The sequence below is a fragment of the Numenius arquata genome, chromosome 7 (assembly GCF_964106895.1).
Source record: "Numenius arquata chromosome 7, bNumArq3.hap1.1, whole genome shotgun sequence".
NCBI lineage: Eukaryota > Metazoa > Chordata > Aves > Charadriiformes > Scolopacidae > Numenius > Numenius arquata.
In genome coordinates, this window is record NC_133582.1 from 1,601,457 (window position 1) to 1,624,172 (window position 22,716).

At 39.7% G+C, this 22,716-nt stretch overlaps 1 protein-coding gene across 2 annotated transcripts in view; it reads right to left on the reverse strand.

Annotated features, from left to right (window-relative positions):
- FILIP1 (filamin A interacting protein 1) overlaps positions 1–12,727 on the reverse strand; it is a 102,733-nt gene extending 90,006 nt beyond the window's left edge. For both annotated transcript variants that reach the window (XM_074150393.1, XM_074150392.1), the window contains exon 1: positions 12,195–12,727. The gene's annotated coding sequence lies outside the window, so the exon portion shown is untranslated. The remainder of the gene's footprint in view (positions 1–12,194) is intronic.
- Positions 12,728–22,716: the final 9,989 nt, after the last annotated feature.

Genomic DNA, 22,716 nt, shown 5'->3' on the forward strand with positions numbered 1-22,716 from the left:
TCAGAGGTTCAGGGGCAGAACTGGGAGCACCATAAATGTTCTTGCTTTCTGACTGGGAGGAAAACACCATTGCATTCCTGAGAAGTCCCTTTTGTGGGTGAATCACCACAGTATTACTGAGTGACTGATTATTACATGAAAACTTTTATGAACCAAGAAATCAAAGCTTCTTTCCTTGGGGATTATATGTTAAGATGGATAAATATTCTTATATTGACTATGATAACAAATATAACTAAAACTACAATAATAAAGATAATAAGGTGACAAGTGATGTAATGTTAAAAATTATCAATGGACATATTGCATAACTACATATGCAATATTATTTTTATTCCCAGATTCAGTGCCTACTTTCTTGGAGTGTGGGAGGGGAGATGAAGGAAGGGACAGAAGAGGAGCTGTTGCTGTGCCATTAGCAACCGTGGGATGACCCGGCTGCAGCCCTGTTCCTGCCCAGGCTGGAGCTGTGCCTGCCCCCGAGGCTCTGAAATCCCCTGACACTCTGCTTGTGTGTTCCCATAGGAAGCTCCCATCTCCTCTGGTACTTCATATGAAGAAAACTCTTCACTGCAGCTTTTTAGAGACTGTGTTGTAAAACGCTGGTGACTTTATTCCTGTACACCCTTCTCACTGGCCCCGCTCAGGTTCTGTGCTCTTTGGGTTTTGCTCCCTGAAGCTATTTTTTTCATGCATCACCATCTATATGTGCTCCATTACGAGTGACCGGTATGAATAATCGCGGAGTGACGGAGTTGCACGGTGGTGCAGGTACAGCCAGGAAGAAGCCAGCGCTTTCCATCTAAGTAAGGAAGCCTTGAGATAGGGTTGATGTTGGGGTGAGCTGAAATGTTATCTGTCAGCTGTAGCTGTCAGCAAAAATATTAAAGAAAGAGCAGCTGCCTCATGCCACAGGCAGGGGAGTGGAGCAAGAGTAGCTCCAAAATAGATTTTAGAGTCAGACAGAGTTTTCTTTTAATGAACCCCATTAATAGTCACGGACTGTTTATTTTCAAACCTGCTTTGAGCCGGTTGATAATGCTACCGCTTTTAAAATGCTTTAAACAAATATTTGAGATGCAAGTACAGAAGAGCTATTTCAAATAGGACTTACTGAATGGTATGTTACTACTCTAATAAAATGTAATTTTCCCTACTAGTTATTCTCAGCTTCTGTAGCCCTAAATTTACCCTCACCACTTTAGTGTGCAAGTGCTGATATAACAACAAAATTGATATGACAGTAAAAAATCATAACATTTCTCAGCCAGAAGAAAAATTATTTGCTTATTGTATCTTCTGTAGCATTTATTCTTCCTTTTCAGAACACTTAATTAATAAGGTACTAAGCCATCCTGAAAATATTTATTAAAGAATAACATCTTACAGTCTTTTTGGATTGCCATTAAAGAAAATATTAAGTGTCAGCCCCTTCTGGATCTTGAATTCCGAGATAAATGTAATAAAGCTTGTGGTGGGGTGTTATTGTTTACTGCTTGGAAAAACTTATGCAACAGCAGAATAGCATTCCGACTTTTGAGCTGCTGCTAATGAAGTACAACCAGGCAGGGTACATTGCCATGAGTCAGGAAATCTGGATGTTCCTGGCCAGAGGCCAAGGGAGCTTAGACACATCGGAGATGTGATGTATATGGATCCTCTGGGGGAAATACACTGAGCTGTTTTCAAGCATCTCAAGCTGCCTGACTCAAGAAGCGACCGAATGACCACCCTGAAATGAGGTTACTGGCTGTCCCTTTCTCAGAGTCCCTTTTTTTTACAGCAGACAAACCAGACTGAAGGAGGCTGTCCAGGGGAGCTGAGCGATTAGATACCAGGTTCACCCTTGAGACAGCAGGTCCAAAACCCTGAGGATATAACTTTGTTCTTTCACTATAAAAAGAAAAAAAAAAAAAACCCTACAAAAAAAGAACAAAACAAAAACACAAAAAAAAAAAACCAAAACCAACAAACCGACACCCTGATATGCTACAATTTACTGTGAGACTTTAAACTTTTTGAAGTCATGGTCTGTTAAAGAATGGACTTTTTTAGAGCATGGGTGGTACTGTTGTATACTGGGGGAGAAGCTCCCGTCTCCACAGAGCTAAAGCATTTGCTGAAATGCTGCTACGTTTCAGTAAACACTCCAGTATGTGTGCAACTCCCCGTCACTTTCTGAGCCTTCAAAATGTTGTTACCATGGGCCCTTATTTTTCGATGGAAACTAAGTGGTTTCCTAAAGCTAGTGGGGATCACGTCAAAGGGTGCCACTGGTTCCTTTTCCTTTCCACTCCCCTTTCTGACAGCTTAATAATCACCCCAGAAGACTTTAATTTTTCACTCTTCCCCCATAATTTTTTGGTAGGTGCATTTTCCTTATATTCCCACAACCCTTCCCCACATCATGCCCCAAGGGAGGGCTACAGCTTTCACTGCCTCTTGCAGTGGATCAGGACACACCGAGCAGTTTGGTCCCTTCCCAGTCTGTACTGGTACACGCAGGTACGTGGGTAGCTGCTTGGACTTCCACAGTTTTCGTCTTTTATCAGACGATGTTCTCACAATATAGATTTGACCTCCCTTTCATCAAATCCAAGGAAAGGTCATTGTTACCCCAGACCCTGAGAAGTCTTTATCAAAAATCTCAGTTTCCAAGAGAGTCACCTGGGCTGTCACCATCCCTTTAACAAGGTGGGCAGGACCAGGAACCCGGACTACTTGCCCAGACCTGCAGGAAACAGGCAGCACCTCGGGATGTTTCTGTTTTCCAGGTGCTGTCTCTTCCCCACAGCCAGCACATGGGGTTCCTGTGGCCTTTCCCCAGCCCCACAGCAGCTCCGAGGCTGCCCCATCACCAGCTAATTTGGGCAGTCGCCACTTGCCCACCCCTTCCCTCAAAGGTCCTTTTTTCTGCAAGCTTGTTTTTTTCCCCAGTAGCCCCCTTACACCAGGCAGCTTGTCCTGAGCACTCCCAACATATCAAGAAGCCCAGGAGCTGACAGCACCACCTTCACCCTATGAATTACTTCTGGTACAGCTGAACCTGAGGGAATGGGTTGGTTTTTCCTGAAACATCTTAGTATTGACACTAGTTTACCTTCTGTTTTGGTATGGTTTTGTTCTTACAGCTTCCTGGTCACATCCCCAGTCCCCCTCTTTCCTTTTTGTGCTGTGCTTTACCAGTACAGCTGATTTCTTGCTACCCGCAACTCAGGGCACACCTATGCTTCTCTCTGGGGAGCTCCTCTAAAAATACATATTCTTGTCATCCAGACTAATTCAACTTCTAGTCCTACTTCTCCCAGCAGAATCTGGTTTCCAGGGAGGGCTATTTAAGTCTCCTTATTCAAAGCTGTTGACATGATGTTCAATACTGCAACATCTCAGGGTGTCAAAGTCACTACTATATTTATTCTTGTAACATCCCAGGTGTTATTAAAAGTGTAGAAGTAAATAACTTTCCGAGAGTCATACAAAGAGTCACTGATGTGACATCCAGCCATTTACCAGCCTTCCTCTCCCCTGTTGATACCTAGCACATTTTAAGGTAACATTATTTGAAAGGTATAAACAACAAAATTCAAACATGGCATGAATATTTTGGAGCGGGAACCTGAATTTAGCAAAGTGTTTCTGATCAATAAGCAATCCATCAGATGTCCTGTCACAGCTTGTTCCCTGTAGTGGGATTTAGCCTTTCTTTATACAACTAATGCTGGAGGTATCTAAATTAACCCACCTTGTTCCAAAATAATTTTAGGTTTAAGAATGTGTTCTCTGAAAGTGGAAAAATCAGTTTAGTTATATTTTTTCTCCAACCCATAAGATACTTCTAAAATCACTGCCCATATGGCTCCAAGGCAGGGCAGTTAAAGATGCTACTACCTGGTCAACCCATGGTTTAGAGGCCCCTAACTCTAAAACACTAAGCTTCCTGGCCTCATGCGAAGCACTTCTTGTCTGTCATAGAATCATAGAGTGGTTTGGGTTGGAAGGGACCTTAAAGATCATCCAGTCCCACCCCCTGCCCTGGGCAGGGACACCTCCCACCAGACCAGGTTGCTCCAAGCCCCATCCAGCCTGGCCTTGAACCCCTCCAGGGATGGGGCAGCCACAGCTTCTCTGGGCAACCTGGGCCAGGGTCTCACCACCCTCACAGCAAAGAATTTCTTCCTGAGATCTCATCTCAATCTCCCCTCTTTCAGTTTAAAAAGGGTTGAAAGACACCAGGTTTGAATGGGCTGTTCCAGACCATTCTGGTGTCTTTCAAAGCATGATCCTTTCTTCCTAAATCTCACTAACTTTCTCACTAATATAACTCCCACTGGAGCATATGGCAGATTTTTTTATTAAAAATAGCTGTAAGGGTAATTCGTATGACCCCTGTGTGTGTGCAAGTCATATTAGCTCCTCAAGTTCCTCTCTGCAGAAAGACCTGAGTTTACTCTGCCAAGTGCAATGGCATCTGAGACCTCTGTGCTCCACCAGCCATGAGAATTCCCTAGCCTTTTTCCACTCATCTCTACTGACGATGGCAAAATTTTAATTACAGTATGCAGCTTTAGGAACATTACTTGCTGATTCATCTAAAGAGAAGAAGAATACCTGTCTTCAGTGGTTATACTTAATAGGTAGGAGTACTCCTGTATGGAAAGACTGCCTGCAACACCCGTTTGAGTGCCACAAGGCCACTACTTTGTCCTTGTCTCATGCTACAGTAATCACCACCAGGTAAATTTAGATGTTTCCACAGCCAAGAGCTTTTCTAACCCAAAAGATCCCGAGCTAGTGGCAGGTTAAGCAGAACTCCATCTAGGAATCCTGTCTGCCATATGTGCAGCACGCTCTGTTCCTGATTAGGATACAATTGGAAAGAGATGTTCAGTAAGAAAAGTGAACTCGGTCTCCAGGCTTTCCTTCCTCAAAAGCAGCATCTCTGTTCTCCTCCCTTACTTGTTTATTACTGACAATCTCAAGGCTACTCTTTCAGCGTATTGGACTACCTGGAAAGATAAAGATAGAATACACTTAACCTTTTTTTCAGAATTCTTTTGCAGAGAGATGGCGCCTTAATGGCATCCTAATTCTAAATATTTGGCTTTCAAACAGAATGTGGTGTCGGGGAGGAGGGTGTGCGTTCTAAAAGCTGGAGTAAACTAGGATAGAAAATTACATACAAGATTTTTGGTTCTTATTATGCTTATTTTAGGATATAACACATCAAACATAACAAAATTGAACAAAAAACCTACAGACATTGCTTCTTTTGCAATTTTGACAGTGTCAAAGGCCTGTGATTTATGTTACTATCGACCATCTCTCCAGTCATCTTTTATTCAGCATATGGATTTTGATACGCTGATTATCATCACGGGCAAAATATTCCTCAGCCAGCCATGTTCAAAACTTTGTGATCCAAATAAGATGCGAGAACTTAGAATAATTAGAAATTACAAATACTTAAGGTAACTGAAAGTAATCAAAGCCCCAAGCAACCTGATCAGACTCTGGAGGTAGTCCCGCTTTGAGTGAGACTGGACGACTTCTGCCAGTTCCTTCCACCTAAATCCTGCTCCTGTAACCCCAGAAGTGGCACTTCTCACTCAGAGGACACGCTGCTGTGACCCTGCCTTTTACTATTTGCAATGTGATGCCTTTTATGACTTGGCTTCTAGCTCCCGGCTCCTGCCACTGGAAGCGGCTGTAGTTCCCATAGCCAGCTGCCTGGTAACACTCTCTGGCTCTCGGGAGCTGTGTTGCCATGTGTGTCCCTCCGTGCAGAAGGGACATCTTGTTCTGCGCCGTGTTTGACATGCTGGGGGATATCTAGCATGGCATCATTCCCTTCCTTCTGTCTCCTCCCCAGCGACAAAAATCAGAATGTTTATTTTTCTCTAAAGAATTTTATCCTTATCTACTGGAAAATAATTTGTCTTTCTTTTATTACAGAAGTCTTTGTAGAAGAATAAAAGCAGGAGAAGTAAGACACTATAGAAGAACTACTCTACCTTAAAAGTTATATCCAACAGGCTTTGTGATTACAGAAGTGAGATTTTGGGAATAAGTATGAATGACAGACACAGGAATTGAATAGCTTTATCATGAAAAATATATGCCTAATTTTGTATTAAATTTTAGTCAGCTCAACACTGAACCAGTCATAGTTAACCACATGTGCTTAGAACCATAGAATGTGTTGGGTTGGAAGGGACCTCTAAAGGTCATCTAGTCCAAACTCTCTGCAGTAAGCAGGGACACCTTTAACTAGATCAGATCAGATGTGTTTTGCCACCCTTTCATTTATGCCCATGCTTACAGCTTTCAAAGGAATATTTTTCAGCAATATGAAATTATTTTAAAAGTAAGAATGCCCTTTGAGTCACATAGGTAGATAGTGTGAGGCTTTATGGATATCCTGTCATCTACTATGTTCACAAATTTGAGCTTGAGGATAAATTGTATATGTTTTTCTTTAGTGTATATTTGTTGTCACAGTAACTGCAGTTTTCCCAATAAATGGAAATTGCATCGTTTCCTTAGCATTCAGGTTATTGCACTGAAATAGCACCATGAATTCACCACCACTTCTCCCTTCCTGTTGTCAAGCCAGAGCTCATTCAGTTACAGGAACAGGCGCTAAAGCAGGTTAGAGTAGATATGTGCACGTTAGAAAGATGAAGCAAGTCTGCTCAGCCCCATTACATCCTATGACTCATGCGTGTGTGGGAAAGACCTTATTTTCACAGAGATCTCTTAGATAAACAAGGCGAGTTGGCAGCAATTCGATTACAGTGATGTTAGCAGCCTCCTGCTTTCTGTTGCATTCATTTGCTTTCTATTTTCTGAAAAAAGCAAGCAGTCTGATAAACTGTAATGAAAATTCTTCTATCAAGGACACACAATCTTTTCTTTTCAATTACTTTTTTTTTTAATAGGAGCAGCCTTGAAACCAGTTTCAAAAAAAATTCTTTCTTGTTATCACAGTAGAATCCACTTTCTCTCAGGTTTTTTTAAAGTTTGTTAGTGAAACTGTAGCTCTTACTGTCCACAGCCATAATACACTCGTTAGTCAGATACCCCTCCCCACCCCCAAAACCTACAAGATTCTAGATACTATGGACTTCACATAGAAAATGGATTTAGCTCCCAAAATATTACTTTTACATGTGCACCGGAACAACCTTTTGAACAGCATAAATCACAAAACGTTATACGCTTTGACACCATTTCCCCAAAAAGGAAAAGCAAATAAAGCAACCTTTACTATATTAAAGAGCTCTTACAGTATAGAAACCAAACTCAAAAGGCTTAGTGCAAATTCATTGAGGTTTCTGCTCTTGTTCTGAAACCCCACTGGTTTAGATCTGAGTATGGTGACATCATAGATAATTAAGAGTTTAATTGTGGTTTTATCAGCTTTGAAAAGAAACTCGTTGGGACAACGTAGAGCGATCTGTTAGATTCACCCCCCCTTTGCCTGTGTCAGCCAAGAGCACGGAGCCGGGCTGCCCATTTAAGGGAAAAAGCACAAGCTCCAGGCTGTTTCCCTCTACTTCGCATGGGACTGTCCCATTCCTTCAGCAACGCATTCTGCAATGCCAAAAAGCACTGCTTTTCTTACAAAAAGCACACACGTGCACACACGCAGATTTCTGATGAAATTTCAGCTCTCATAGAGGTGGAATATTAAGGAACCGGATGTTGGAATTCTTAATTTTCCCCTAAATTCTAGAATACCACATATAGTAATTTTCTAGTAACTGGGGGAAAAAAAAAAAAAAAGCAATGCCATTTTGGTGCCTCAGAACACTGCTCTCTACATGGCCCAGGGTAAATCTTGCATTTTAACAGCTGTGTATCTATAGAAGAATGATTTCAAATTAAAATGCAATTGTGCTTTTGGGATATATGCTTTTAATGGTAGGAGTTGCCTCTCTCTCTGTATTTCCAAAGTGTGCAAACCATTTTGGAGGCAACCACAATCTGTGTACAACTTCAGAAGGCTTTGTGTTTGTGTGTTTGCATTGATATTAGTATTTCTTTTGCTATGATGGTAAGAATAAAGAGTGATACAGGCAGTGAGATTACCTGCAGAAGCTAGAGAAGTCTGTAAAAAGACCCACAATAAAAGATAAAATTGAATCAAGTATCCAGAAAGGCACAATTTTCTCAAATACATTAGGCACCACACAATCTTCAACGTGATTAGAGACTCCCACTGTCTCTGCTGAACAGGAAACAGGTACAACTCTTCCTCTCCTTTGGACACCAGGACCTCAAAGAACACCTACAGGACTGTTATAAATGCTCTATTTTTCTAGTATCACTAACCTGATACAAATACTAGCTACCAAATGGGAGTGAGAGAGGTTAAGAAATCTTAATTCTTTATTAGATAATTGTTTCTGCAGCAACTCAGTATCCTCCAATGTAAAGAAAAAACGGTATTCCCCAAATAATTCCCAATATTCTGTATAAAATTGGAAAACAACTTTCAGTAGAAACCACTCAGAGAAATTAAAAGATAGATAGCTAAAAATGAAAAGCACCAGAATAAGGTGAGGAAGCTGAAAAGTACAGGTGTTTGTGCTTCTTGTAAAGAAGTATTTAAACCTTTCTACAGAACAGAATATCATTATTTTATCACATATACTGTTTTATCTTTCTAACTTTCAGTTCTTATCTTAGGTTTTGTGTATTAAATATTTTTTGTGAAATAGGAAGTATGAATACATGGACTTCCTTCTCCTTCGTCTTGTTGTTTCATCTGGATTCTTCACAAATATTATAGCTCTGTTTCTCCAAATGGCATTTCAGATGTGTAGAAGGACAAAATCCCTGCCCCCAAAATCAGTTTATCTATTAAAATAGTATGGCAAAGTGCAACAACAAACCTTGAGAAAGGAAGGGAAGAAACAGGAAATTAGAGAAAAGTAAAATGTCTCTTAGGAAAAAAAATATTTGGACAGGAATACAGATGATCCGTTTTGTTAAATGCTCTTGAGAAGGCTGGAAATTTATCTGTTAATTATTGAATGCTAAGACATGATCTTCTTAAACTCAAAGGAAATCTCACTCCAAATTCAGTGGCATAAACCTGGCCTCTGAGTCAGCACAGCCCTGAGGCACATTCTTAATTTATGCCTGGGGACACATCAGCTGGGTTAGATGAGATTACCAAAAGCCCTCAATTACTCATGTGTGGAATTTGTGCCAACAGTAAGACCCTCTATCAGGAGTTTTACTGATGCACCTGTATCAGTAAAAAGCTTCCAGTCTGGAAATGGCGACACTGGCGAAATTGTGACCCAGTGAAACAAAAGAGGGCATACGAGTAAAAGTAGAGATTTCCCAACATACTTATGGTTACTCCACAAGCTGCTTCCAGGGAGCACAAGTGTATCCTCAGGAGCCCTACCTTGGTCAACATAGCTTTGGTAGCAGACAAGTTTAGTCTTTCCGTGCCATTAGTGTTGGGTGCTACAGTGAGAGATGCTGTAGAAAACTCTAATGTCGTTAGGTCGATCACAAGCTTACTAAGCCAGTAGCCCAGAGGATGGACCAGCTAACACCAGAGCTGAAGGTTAATAGTCCCCCAGACACAAACAGGAGGCGTATGGGAAAATCGAGGCAGATGTAGGCAAGGACAGAACAGAGCTGAGCTCTGAAGATGAACTTCAAGTCTTTGAATTTGGTGTTAAAAAGAACCAGGCGTTCTATAAAGAGACTGAAAGACCGAGGTGATGACAAAACACTCAGTTACGATGATGACTTTAGCTGTGGCTAAATTGGCTAAAAGAGGCCATAAATTATACTATTGCCATAATGAAGGTGAAAGAAGGAGTCACAGGCAGAGGCTGGAAGTGCATTCAGATCGGGAGGAACACACAGGCTTTAGCACCATGAAGGGCACCATTCATTCCACAGTTACGGAATATAAACAAAATCAAAATAATATATAATGGGGAAAATAAATGGGTACTCTATGTCTGCTCGTCTTCCAAGAAAATCTCTACAATGGAGTGTATCGCCAAAACCTAAATTACTTTTTGATTTGATATGAAATTGAGCTTGGTTTCACTGTAGTCATTAGTAGAATTGGCTATTCTTCAAATATGAAGCCATCTGTTGACAAGCCACATTGCATATTCCACAGATTTGATTGGAAAATCCCAGAGCCTCTTTGTGGACACCTGTTGGGAAGAGTAATTTTAGCTGCCTCCTCCATTTTGAAGTGGAAAGGAAGACAGATGTATGTAAAACCACAACTCCATGTGTTAGAGTTGGAAGTTGCTATCAGACTGTTCAAAAGGGACTTCATTTGATAGTTGTCAGACAAATAAATTTGCCTTTTGCTTTTAACAACTTTGCTAAAAGTAATTTGTGCAAGAAAAGTAAAATTGTAAAACCATACATTATGCTGAGCAACAACAGACTCCAAAAAGCAGTCAATAATTAGCATAGCATTTTCCTTGATTTTGTCATCCCTATATATTCAGAAAGTCAAATCTGTCATTTCTCCACAGTTTATTATTTGCCAATTAACTCAGTAATTTTCACTCTAATGTCAAGATGACAAAAACTGTACAAATCGTATTGTCTCTGTTTTAGTTCTCACTGTACATCTTTCTTCCAAAAAAATAACTTTCCCGGGATATGCCTATATTAAAAAGCAATACCACAGTTTCCTTTTGAGATTTAGATTTGGGATACCATAGTGCTGCAGTAATTCCACAGTAATCATTATCGCATTAAATCATGGCCACCAAAGGGCATTCCTATGTAGTGCTTAAGTGGTATGAAATAAAATGTAAACTACATTATTTTTGTTTTTAAGAATTTTCCTCCAGCCAAATACTTCATCTATCTTATTGTTTCACAGCAGTTACATTCTCAGCCACCAAGTCAAAGTTGCTTCAGAGTATTTTAATTTCATCCAATCTGTAAGCATGTCACTGCTAAAATGTGGTATTGATGTCATTTATATAATATGCAGGGATGAAACTAGAATTATTTAGCTGAAGCAAGACCTTCTCATCTTCCTGAGGCAGTCCCCAGAGTCCCCAGACTGTGTCAAACACCACAGACAGTCAGCGTAGACTCACTCAGTCCGCTCCTTCTTTAGGACAAATATTTTTCATCTGAGACAATTCCACATAAATCTGTGAACAGGGTTTTTGAGGGGTTAAGCACATTCTTTAAATTTTTGCCTTCATAACTGAATTCATATTACATATGAATTCAAAATCAGTACGTCTTTTAAAAATTTGTGCATACTAGATTTCTTTTGTTTGGAGAAAATGGCTTTAAAAGATGGGGTGGAGGGGATTCATTCTTCAGTTGACCAAACAGCTTTTGTCAGTTCAGACAAAGCAAATCATACTAAGCAATTCCTCCCTTAAATTACGTGACTGCTACAGGACCATAGGATATGCATTTCCAACAGATAAACAGGCTTCCATTCTGCTGTCAGGGTAAAACAACTGAGAACTCGTTTCTCATTTATTTTGCTAAAAGGAACAAACACCTTAACAACAACCCAGCTCAAGCACACTTGGGTACAATAAACACGAGGTCAGTCTTTAGGAGGGTTGCATTATCCAGCTAATCAATCAAGCAGAGGTTAATAGTCGTTCTATGTAAATAAATGCAAGAGGAAGAACCAAGAGCTGTTGCCACAGGAGTAGCACCAAAGGCACCAGGTGAGCCTCTGCTAAAAGTTACTAAGGAAATAAAAGGTACAAATGCGCTGGGTCACAACGTATTCAGTTAATTCAGTTACTGAATAGCTATTTCCTCTCAGTTATCACCCAGGCTGTCACTGTTTCTAATAGCTGCTAGGCTATCGCCGGTAAGGAGCGATATGCATTCTATTCTTACATGCTGGTTTGTCTTCTGTCAGCATGTGAGCAGATATAAGCAAGATACATGTCAAATTCTATACACATTTCTTCATAGTACTGCTAGCTGCTTGATCATGCTTGTTCTAAGAACTGTAAAAGTTATTTAAGCGATGTTTTCCTGTGATGAAAGTGTAAAAAAAAAATCTAAAACTTTTATCCCAGCTTTCATGCACTGACATTTCCAAATCATGCAGAAGATTGTTCATAGAAGGAAAGAGACAATAGTCACTAGCGAAGTAAATCACTTCTCTTAAAAAGAGTGCATTGGAGTGGGTAGCTCAGCCTTACCTGTCAGCAACACGACCCTGGGAATATCTCCTTTACACCACAGCAAAAGTTCCCAGAAGCTCGTCCCGCAGCACTACCACAGGAGTAGACTGATCCAGCCCAGGAGAACACAGAGAGAGAAACTTTCCCCACTTTTCTAGGTCTACCAGCAGCTGAAGTAATGAAGGAAATGGGGCAGAGAACAGGAGACCGGAGCTGCTTCCCGCAGAAATCCCAGGCAGGAGAAGTAGGAGGTATGCTCTGTCTGTGTCTCACCCCGACTTTTGTTTAAAAGTTTTTTCAACTGTTGCTAGGTGGTGTTAGGCTTTGGCAGTTTAGTTCTCAGATTGTATTTCCCCTCTTCTGGTCTCTTCACACAGTGTTGCAGCAATGACTTTGTTGAGCTCAGCCCGTTTGTGCTATATTTAACCAGTGTTCTCAGCAAGTCAAGCCTGTCAACAGCTGAGAAGTTTGGAGCAGGCTTTGCCGAGTTCCTCAGCTGCTGAATTATCAGTGGATGGAGCACCGCGCAGCCCGGCTACTACATTCACTGCAAGATTGTGGGGAAACTGTCAAATCCTTTTAAGGGCTTCCAGTGACTTCACGGGAGTAATTACTATTTAAAGCACTAAGCACAAGATGTGTGTTTAGGCATATATTTTAGCCTGCTAGAGAAAGAATACTTGTGTTCCCAGCAGATGAGTTCAATTATTTATACAGTGAGGATTTTCCTAGGACAAGTAGGAAGTTTATAATTTGAAAGGTATGCACTTCACTTGAGGAAAAATTATACCTAAGAACTTTTTGCAGCAGAATTTTTTACAGAGTTTAAATATATTAAGATGACACAGAGAAATTAATGAAAGGCTTAGGCTGGAAAGTTTTCAGTGTGATATTCATTCCAAAGACAACCTTTTTTTTCCCAGACCAAGAGCTTCCTACAGTAATTCCTACTCTGTCTCTAACTCTCACTGAAGAAGAAAAGGGAAGCCACAGACACCCCAATTTGTTTGATACGGGTATTAGGAACGCATCACTCCAGGGCTGTGTACATTTTGATGTATCCACACTTGCTTCTGGATCTAATTACTCTTCCTAATTCCAAACCATAAGTCTCTTAATCAACAGACCAGCAGTAAATTGGGCAGCTTTTCAGCCCACAAACAACCACAATATCAAGATTCTCCAAAAATGTTACAGATCTCAGACTCCAGAGCAAAGTTCTACCACCTTGTTGCAGAACAGCCCCTGTAAATGTCCCTGGCAAGGAAAATTCCTTACCCCAATAACTGTTCTCACCGAGGGCTAGATGAAGAGGAAGGAAAGAGAGAAGAAAGAGAAGAAAAAAGGAGAAAGATGCTGAAAGATTTGCTTGTCGATATTTATTCATTGAGACATCCCAAACTTTCAGAGCAAAAGAAGGAGATTGGAGCAAATTGTGACAATGACACTGGGTGGCTGTGCAAATAGCAGATGGATTGTAAGGAACAATGAAAAAATACCTTCCTTCCCAAGGAGCTTATAAGGAGAAAATGAAGTAGATATTAGGTATTATGACAAGTAACTGACATTTAGACTCTGATGACGCATTTATAAATGCCTCGAATGCTTCCATCACATCAAACATATTTTATTTTGGAGACCAAGTAATAATCATTAATTTCATGTCGTCCATTTCAATATTTGACTTGGACAGAATAGCTAGAATGTATAAAAATACAAACGCTTCTATTTTACAGAAACAGCTATTTGGAAGAGTGTTGCAGAAACACATAATATGTTGGCACAAAGTTTGGCATTACATGCTTGCACTTTGAACTGAAGCGAGTTACGTATATCCACGTACTAGAAAGAACATCTAATGTTAGTCTCTCATATAAAATTGACGTGCTCTGATCAGGTGAGTAACATTTGGACTATTCTGGCCTCAACTTCTTGCTCAAAGTGCAATATTATTAGTATTTTATCCATTCAGCTACAATAAATCAGGCAAACAAAACAAATCACTTGGCTCATAAATCTCAGAGAAATGATTCTCAGCGTTTCTCTCCCATTAGCTCGTGGCACATTCACTGAGTGGAAAACAATACAACTCCTGAGGAGGCGATCTCTGCCGCCAGCCCTCGGGGGTGGCTTTCAGTAGTGACCCGCTGGTGCAAGGCTGCTTAGTCGTGTACACTTGCAAACTTACTCCCCAGCTGCACACATATTAATCCTGTGACACAGTGAGGATTTCAGCAAAAAAAAATTGAGGATAATAGAAGATTTTGCAAGTGAATCAAAGAAAATGTAGGGAGTTCTGGCATAGGGAAGAGTGTGATTAATCTGCATTGCTGGAAGTGTAAAACTTTAAAAGTTGTGCAGTATGAAAATGGTTCACATCTAAGTATTTCCCCTACTGAATGACGGAAAAAAAAGTTATAAATAACTAGGTTGTGGAGGCTGGGGAATAAGAGGAAAAAAGAGAACCACAAAAGAGACTTTTTAGTTTGGCATCCTACATTAGGTCAATATACAGCATCATCTTCAGTCCTAGTGACATCCTAGAACTAAATCTAAAAAGTGACTTTCTTAGAATTTCTCATAATTATGTTATCTTTTTGTTAAACAACCAAGATAGTAGAGGTCAAAGTAAATACTTTTAAGAAAATTTTTAATGGAAGCCAAAGCTCTCAGCATTATTTCAATCAAAGCACCAAAGGCCAGAACAATGCAAAGGGGACAAAATATGGCAGCAGGACCTGTTCCATTTTTGGAGATGTTAGTCACAAATACAGCAGAGGGGTTGTCATTGTTCACACTATCATATTTCTCTGTACTTACTTTACTAGAAAATGGAAGAAAAATTTTTATGACCTGAGCTGCTCTAGAGAAATTCCAGGCTTGATGCAGACATTACTGGCAGAAAATCCAGGTTTTTTTATAGAGAAGATCAAAACATCTGTCTTCTTCTGACCTTACTGGTTCCTCTTGATCTTAAAATGTGTGCCTGTAAATAAGCTTTTTCTGGAACACATATAACAGTATTACTGTATAATATTTATCTCAACTATCCATCACTGTAATGTATATCTCATTTTCTGAAGACATAGTGGCATCCAGAGGTACAGCTGTCCACCTTTGTCCTTTCCAAATATTTTATATCACAATTAACTGGACTAATATATTAGAAACAAATATATCTAAATGGGCTTAGAAATTCTGAACTGTACGTCCTGAGGAGCTCTACTATTTGTATAACTCTGTGTAAACAACCACTGTCAGTCCTTCATTAAGAAGATTAAGATTAAGGTCCTTAAAATGCATTGAAGTAAGAGTCATCAGTATTTTAGTTTCTAACAAATTAATTTTTCATTTGCTTGAAGGGTGGTGCACCATAGTCTGCTGATACCCTGCTTCCATAATGTTTATCGCTCGCTTCCATAAAAGCTATATTATTTTAGACTGTGCTACTGCTTTTAGCTCTGTTTTGGTTTTACAGTATAACTTGTGCTGTTTTACAGGATGTTAGAAGGGAGGGTGTTTGATCATGTTTTGCTTAAACTCATCTTGGCAGCACCCCCTCAAATCTATATTTTGAGAGGGCTAGGTATTTTTTTTTTTCATTTTTCCACATACTATCGTCACCTCATAAAAGCTGATATTGCTTTTTAGTTAATAGGACTGCTACATCTTCAGCTCAAACACCTGCTTCTTTTAGACCCAAAGAAAAAAACACATTTCTGCCATTTAGCTCATAGATTTAGTTTAGTTGTCTATTTTATAATCCTCCCAAATTAATGAAACTAAAAAAAACTTTGCAACATTCCGCAATCCAAATATTTTCCCAGATATGTAACTTCTTTTCCTAAGGAAACCATGTAGAATTAAAGAGTGAATTGCATAATTAACACCGCTATTTATATTTTCCTTATGCTATTTACTCTCTTTTTTTGACATCTGCAAAACATATGCCATTAATCTTCATTTTGCTCATGGTAAACATGTCAGATATATAACAAAAATTAGTGCCTTAAGATCCTTGCCACAGTCCCAAACCTCCAGGAACACTTACTGGAGTTTTACAGTCTTTCCTGTAATAGTTTGTCATGCTTTATCAGTGAAATAAAAACAGAGTGTCTTTCATTTTGCTTCTCCGTATGCTGTCTTGATTGAAATGCTTGAAAGCATTTTTGGCTTTTTTTTTTTTTTGTAATTTTAGTGAAATAAAGATATTAAAAGATTCTGTCATATCAGTTATTTTCAGTTTTGTATCTCTCCATTGTGCCAACAAAAATAATGGCATTTCCTAAGTCTTCTCCAAATTAAGTGAGGTGAAGTTCAAAGATGACTTGAGACTCAGAGGGGCACAACACTGTCTACGAAAAATGGTAGAAAAAACAGTGATAACTTTAGAATCCCTTTTGGACACTTTTGAGCCCAAAGCCCCAGAACCTGTCTCTCAGTTACACTGGGGTCAAACGGAGACCTTCAGAAGCACAGATCTGGAGGAAAGTGCCAACTCAGACCTCTGGAAATGGAGTGAATCATCTCACTTGCTGCGCTGCCACACCCCGGGAGTGGTATGCGACTTGCTCAAAGACTATGATAAAAATGAGCTGAACGTAGATTAATTGCTTTTAAGGCCAGAATAAACTATTTTCATAATCTAATATAGCCTCCTACACAGGAAAGGCTGTGGAATTTTCCTGATGCAGAACAGCAAGTTGCAGTGAATTAAAGCACATCTTTTATGAAGATTATATAAATCAAATCTGGAAAATCTGCCACAGCACCATCTAATGCAGAGCAACAGCTAATTACACTTACTGTTTTAAGCAAACTGAAACTTTGCAATTTATTTCCAGTTTGCTGTTGGCTGACTTTAGTTCCCAGCCCATGAGATGACTAGTCAGTGGCCTTCAACCTCTCTCAATTTGTTCAATTCCAAAAATGTTCTCATGGAGATTAAGAACCCTGCAGAGAAAAATGAAGCCTGCAGGAGCCAGCTGTGCTTTTCCAGGGGTTTGTGGCCCACTTGGAAATGCCATACAGGTATCCTTGGACCACAGAGTGAAAACAGTTCTACACCGCTTTTCCCCATGCAGGTAATTAAAAATCATAATCAAGTCAGTTCTGAGCCTTCTCTTTTAATGGACTAAATACAGTGGATTTCTTACTGTCCCTTAGCAGATATTTGTATGTTATGAAAAAACCCCACCCAAATTGCCCACAGTTGTTAAAAAATAATCAAGCAAATAAGCAAGGACCCTACTTGTCTAATGCTGCAACATTGGATTATCCATCAGATAAGTATGGAAAAATACATATAAAAGTAGAACACTGTTTTGAGGCTTAAATACTGTCTTGAAAGGACACCTAGAATACGTTTCATGAATAATCACATGATGAGATGTTGCAGGAAATGAAAATAGTCCTGTATTTTCTCAAGATCTGTTTGTGCACTCTTCAACCCTGAAGAGAGTCCAAAAGAATTGCTACAGATTTTTGTAACATAATTGAAATATCACCTTCCTTTTAATATTAGTATGAATCTTACTTTTATAAAGATCTATCTATCTAAAGGAAAAACCACTCAGAAAGGAACATGAAAATATCAGCTACAGGTAGGTAATTATCAGTAGCACGCGCAAAGAATATTATAAATGCTTGCCCTTAATGAAACAAACACAAACTTCACTTGCACTTTTAATGGAATAAGACCAAACAAAACATTCTTCTCCTTGCAGTCCGGCTTAATTATGTTCAATCTACTTAGCACCCTGTCTTTGCAGAAAAATCTAACAAGCTGTGAACCACAAAACTGGAGCTCAATTACAGTCAGTAGATCAACATCTATTTTATACCAGTGAAGGGTCTGTCCATTTATATTTAAGATGGCTTCAATTATTTCTGCTCTCTTTCCTTCATTAGCGCAACAGCTTGCAGTAAAAGTGGAATTACCAGATTTCACTCCTTTTCAAAACCAAAAGCCATTCCATTATTGTAATGATGTGACTGTACAGCTATGGACAGAACTTGGTAAGATCCCTCTGCCACAGATGTGCTCTTTCCCAGATCTCTCCCCTCCACACCATCGAGCCATCTCCGAACAAAATGTAGGAGTCTGAGGTGAAACGTGGCAGTCTTCATAAACTAAGAATATTACACAATAAATGTGCAAACCAGAAGTAATAGAATATTTTCTCCAAACAAAACAGATCATCTGATGTATTACTAAAGCTGGGGGCTAGATGACCAAGAACAAACAGCACCTCCACCCTTACAAACAGTGTCATGCATTACTGGACGTCCATCGGAGGTGAAGCTCTGGTTAGAATCCCCAAGAACACAGTGCCACCTATCTATACGTTGGGGCTAATTCATGGTAGGCAGTGGGAAAGGATGGGGAGAGGGGGCTGTATTCCTTGCACCCATTTCTGAAACCCCATTGCTCCCTCGCTTGGTTTCCTGTGAGCTGGGGGGAGGCTGCTCCCCCTGCCCATCCCCAGACATCCCCAGCTGCATTTCCCACAAGACGCTGGTTTCTGTCATCAACCCAGTGCCATTTACGTGTTTCAGCTCAAGTTCTGACTGGTTTTATCTTACTTCACTTAAGACACTGACACTCATGTCGTTAGTACTTCTGCAGATTTTATTGACAGAAGCCTAACCTCATTATTACATTACCTGTAGAACTTGAATTGTTGGGGAGAAAGGATTGGCTAAAACAGCATCCCAGTAGCTTCAAAACAGATACCTGCCTGGAGTCCTCTACCTAGAGTAGGCTGGCAGGAGCAGCCTTCCCTAATTTTGTTTCCTTGGAAGCCTTGGAAGCCAAGATGCCCCAGAGCTGAGCCACAGATGTACTCCAGATGTAAATAACAGCACAACTCATTTTTTCCTGAAGAACTGTCTCCAGTCCCGTGACCAAACTGTACACATCCACCTCTCAAAGGCAGGCACAGCATTTGCAAGAATAGTTTGTGTGTGCTGAGCAGGAGAACAAGAGGGAAGGGAGAAGGTATTTCGATTCAGGCACAAGTCCATGCCTGAGGAACATCTGTGCAAGGAGCCAGAAGCAAGGTTTTGAAATTCAGGATTATAATCTCCATGAAGTATCAAAGACATGCCATTTTAAATATAAAGAAAAAGAGGATATATGCAAAATACCTCACTTCTGTCAAACTGTTAAAAAACAATAGGTCCTGCTTTCCAGATATCTCTGAACATTTGCCATGATTTAGACTTTGTGGTTTTACTTTCACAGATGTGGGGAAGAGGAATCTGCTGAAGCCCTTCTTTCTACTTCCTATTATTTAAGAATTTGATGAATAATAATGAAGAGGGCTCAGCTAAATTGCTGTTCCATTTGCTTGCGAAGAGACATTGCCTGCCAGTGACACACAAAAATAAAATGGTCTTTCAAAATGTCTTTGTTTTTAAGTAGTGATGTTTAGAACAGTTCTCCAAGCACACAGTTTACTGGGGAGTGTTAGGAGAGACTTGCTTTGCCTTTTTTATTGGCTGTTGAAAAGGGCAGGAGAATTTAGATATCAAAATTTTAACACTAACAAGTGAGGTTGAAAATAGGGAACTTGAAAAAAAAAAACCCAAACCAAAATGGTTTTATTGCTTTAGGGCCAGTTATGCCCCAACTTTTCCATATTAGCATATAAACTTTCTGTATATTTTGGCACTAAAACTATACAAACTATGCAACTACTTTTTTTTTTCCCAAACATAAGGAGGATGTGTATTTTTAAAACATACCTGCTGGAAAACATTCCCTGTAGGAGAACCACAAATGTTACTCCTGTTATTAGCAGTCAGTCAGGAGTTGGAATAACAGAAAAAGTTTTAATTATAACAGGTTTGGACTGAATATTCAATCTGCCACCTTTGCCTCCAAAGCACCGCGCTAGAACATCACCCATGGGAGAATTCAGCACTGAAGGAGGAAGAGGAGGCCAGGATCACATCAGTGTGTGACTAAAACTGTATGCTCATCGTGCTAAAGAGCAAACTGACAAATATAACCCCTTTTCTTCCATATATATTGTCTATGCAATTGCTTAGAAAATCCACCTGAACTAAAACCTATGATGCATGCCCAATACCTGTCTGCTAACAAAAATTACTGAGATGAAAACCCCTACAAGTGAGAAGAAACTACTTGAGGTTCCTCTCAGTCCTTGTTAATAGGAATGCAGGTTTTTAGAGGAACTAAAATAGTGATGGGAGTTGAGATGGGGAATCCAGAGGTAACAGGGAAATATGTTACTGCACAGTGTAGAACTCAAGAGTGGGGACACACAGAGAAACCTGAACCTGAGGTAGCAAGAGCACTGAAGAATGGCTCCTTGCAAGGCACTTCCTCCTAGTAAATGAAAGGGAGACAAATACAGAAAGTGCCTTAAATGTTCTGCATCCACTAAACTATGGGCTTTCAGGGTATAAGCAACGTCAGGAGAGCAAGGTACAAACTAAGTCAAATGTAAGGAACAATCACTACTGACAGCAATGTAGGCTTTCTTCTGTTTCATTACCTGTCTAATTAAGGTAGATCTATATTCTGCTAGTTCCTGAGTATCCCTCCTTTCAGTACTCTGAGGCACAACAGCACAGACTGCTGAGCAGAGAAGCCAGAGTGGGTACTGGCTAAAGAAATTTGTAAGGAAATTATACTATTTACTTTATTAGACCATCTTTCTCTTTACAAATTAACAAAATTGCTACTTTCTACTTGCAATTTCATATTTTTCTAAAAGATGCCACAGAATGAGACCACAGTTCAGATTAGGAGGGACCTCTGGAGGTCATCTCCTCCAGTCCTACAGCAGGCTGCCCAGGACCACGTTCACATGGCTTCCAAATATCTCCAAGTATGGAGTAAACACCCCAAATTAACAATACATCAGAGCAGATTTAATCTCACCTAAATCAGCCACGAAGTTAGGTATACAATCTGACCTGGTTGTTTCTGCTCCCTATATAATCAAAGTGAATAATTTCATCCAGAGGAGATAATTAAACACTAATTTTTGGATGATCTGAGTAAATGTGAGAATCTAGTCTGCAGCACAATTCCACATCTCATATATATAATTTTTGCAGGGTAATAATTTGTAGTAATTTCATGGGTATATCTAGTAGTATTTTCCATGTGCTTTTTATGTAATGCATTTTTAAGAAGTAAATAAAGTTTAGGGTCAACAAGAAAGTAAATAAACCAGATAATTTTTTTTCCCCTTGAAATTCTGGTTATTGTTATGTTTTCAAGACTCTCATTTGTCAAGACCTAAGTCTTCATAGTAAGTATATAGCTAAATAAAGCAGGGTCAGGCGGCAAGTTGCACTGCTGGTTGCTCAAACAGGTAGTGCTTCCCTGGTCATTGGAGTGCCACAGGCCTTCCAACACCGAAGAGCACAGTATCCAACTGCCTTTGAGAGTCAGTGTTTAACTGTCCAAGAAAAGCCCAAAGAATCTCTTGAACCACACATTTAACTGATACTGTGGAAACATATGATTCATTTAATATTCAGAGCTGATGCACTTTGTGCTTCTCCTGTTTTATTATCCCTAGAATCTACAATAAGTTTAAGATTCCTTTAACCAGAAACAGATCTCTTTTTGGCAAATATTACCCTCACATTCCTCCATTTACAGAAGGCGGGAGGCCAAGATTTTTAAGTGTTTTGTGCTTCCCTCCCACATATATACCTTTATTTTGTCATGTTTTTCCCACAGCTCTTGCATATTAAGCAGTTTTTCTTTCTCCCTCAGGTCTAAGTAAATCCTTCTAGAAAGTCAGGAAGATGCTCATGAATCTCAAATTATTTTTCTATATTTCAGTCAAAAGGATGCCCTCCAGACCATCCACTAAATGCTTCTGCATTGCTTGCTTCTAAGTGTTGCACATATGAGAGGTTGGTATATAAAAAATTTCCAGCAAATAACAAATCTCCAAGGCACCATCAATAAGATTCTTCTAGGTACAGTTTACCCTTCAGAAAACAAGTAATAGATAAAAAGCTAATACTCTCCAGATCACAGTGACATAGCCGGGAATTAACTCAAGCAGAATAGAACAATGTGATCATTTGAAGTTAAAAACAAGACAAATCAGAAAAACATTGCAAAACAAGTAAAATAAATCTTTCTCAGCAGAGGGTAACAAAGTACTGAAGCAGAACCTGAGCACCTGAAGAAAGGATTAATTCTGCTGTAGCTGAAGGATATGGCTGATTTGTCACATACAGCTGTAGTGCTCTATGGGACAAAGAAACCAAAAGCATTGCTTACTAGTCAAAGGAGGAGGAAAATCTGATTAAGAGCTCTGTATCTTTCACCTCAAATATTAGTAGGAATTGTACCTTCTCTACTAAACAATAAGCTGACAAATCTGAGAGAGAAAGCTCTTCAGGAACAGCCAAACAAATCATCCAACCGGGAAAGGGAAGAAAACAGAAAGACATCCTGACTCATAAAAGAAAAGAGTGCAGAGGTGGGATGGGCAGTCTCTGCACCCGATGTATTGCAGCAGGAGCGATGAGGGCAGCC